A 1,953-nucleotide genomic window follows, 5' to 3' on the forward strand; every position below is an offset into this window, starting at 1 on the left:
CCTGTTTTTGTTTAACATTTTTAAGTTGGATTTTTGGATACCTGTTTTTTGTTTGCCTGATCTCTCATTAAACCCTCCAAGAACTCACCACTGACTCTCAGCTTCTGCTTTTGGGTCCAATCAAAAACCTTTAAACCAAATCCTGAAAAAAATTGAATACTTCAATAATTTAAAGGTATACTGGAGGATTTTTGCGAATTTTTTAAAATACCTGCCCTCTCCACTTAAAAAAAAAATGCACATGCACAACCCTGGACCCGCTCCAGAGAGGGAACACCTATTAAATGCGTTTGAGAGTATGCACAAGCCCATTTCTCCCTGTGCACGCACTGTTTAAAAGTTGCTGACCCTTTTAGTGGCATGCACATCTCAAAGAAGCAAAGATGGGTGGGTTGGCTGAGATATCTGTCAGAACACAAAAATATTTTTTTTTTTACTGCTTCCTTAATTTGCTTTGCTTTCCTTCATCCTCTCATGCTACTGGGCTTGCAATGCTGAGGGTTTTACCTTAACTAACTCATACAGGCTAGTGATAGGACAATCCTTCAGAAAAATGTTGGTAATTCACCCATCCTGCAAACATACTGCCACTCTGGGTGCCTGCTCCCCAAGGAGATGGGTTAAATGCAGAGTTAAATTCATTGCTCTGTACTTTTGACAGTGTAATGACAGTAAAAAAAAAATCTGGAAAATGCTGATTGTAAGGGAATCCAGAGGGTACCAACATTCTAATCAGTGGGTGGGTCCATCTCTACGTCTCCACCAACCGTACCCCCTAGTGCAGTGGTCTCCAACACTGGTCCTCAAGAACTACTGTCCTACAGATTTTAGATGCATCCCTGCTTCAACACAGCTGAATCAAATGAATGACTACAAAAGCAAACCAATCATTTGATTCAGCTGTGTTGAAGCAGGAATGCATCTAAAATCTGTAGGACAGTAGATCTTGAGGACCAGGGTTGGAGACCACTGCCCTAGTGTCCCAGTGAGCTGGGTGCCTCTAGATATATGGGGCATATTTACCTTCTGAAGAAGCTTTTTGAATCCTTTAGAAGGTTCCCAGTGTGCATAGATATACACTAATACTAAATACTAAGCTGCAGCTACAGATATATAGCACCCTGAATAATGTTGTGTAATCATCACAGATTTTCCTTCCACACACAGATATCTAAGGGATACCTGCTGCTCTGGAAGCTTTTTGATGTTTACATTGGTTGTCTGTGGCCTTTTTTTTTTTTTTTTGCTGTGGTGTTCTCTGTTTTCTGTTCCTCTCATCTCATACAGGTATGGAAACAGACATCTAAGAGTTACTGTTTATTTTCTGTGTCTATTTTTGCTGTATTATTTTCTCTTGGAACCAGCATTGAGGAACTGCACAAGGAGAGTATTTATGGTAGACTGAACAAAGAGAGGACTAACGAGCTGATTGGGAGCAGGTGTTAAGACAGAAGTCTAGAAAGGAGCTAAGGGAAAGGAGAGTAGACCGACACAAGAGGGCAACGAATAAAAACCTAAGAACTAAAATATAACCAGAAAACACAACAAAACAAGAATTAAACCAATATAACCGGAAAACACAACAAAATAGGAATTAAACCAATAAAACCAGAAAGCATGGAGCAAAGTAAAACTGAATACTCAAAAGAAAACATAACAGAACCAAGACTGTGACAAACCCATGGTCTTTTTTATGCTTGGTTATATGGTTATTTTATGCAGTGAATGATTTATCTCCAGGCCAAATTCACCCTCCTTTTAGTAACATTTAAATGAACAGAGACAATTAACTAAGTAATAAACAACTAATAATCATTAATTGGTTTTACCCTTGATTTGAATGACCTGTTATTAAACTATATCTCCCAGTTCTATTTATTTAATATATTCATAAACTTCTGGTAAACTTGCACAACATTATTAAAACCTCAACCAGAGCACCACCTTAACCCC

This window comes from Cyprinodon variegatus, unplaced genomic scaffold (genome assembly GCF_000732505.1).
Source record: "Cyprinodon variegatus isolate N-32 unplaced genomic scaffold, C_variegatus-1.0 Scaffold178, whole genome shotgun sequence".
NCBI classification, from domain to species: Eukaryota; Metazoa; Chordata; class Actinopteri; order Cyprinodontiformes; family Cyprinodontidae; genus Cyprinodon; species Cyprinodon variegatus.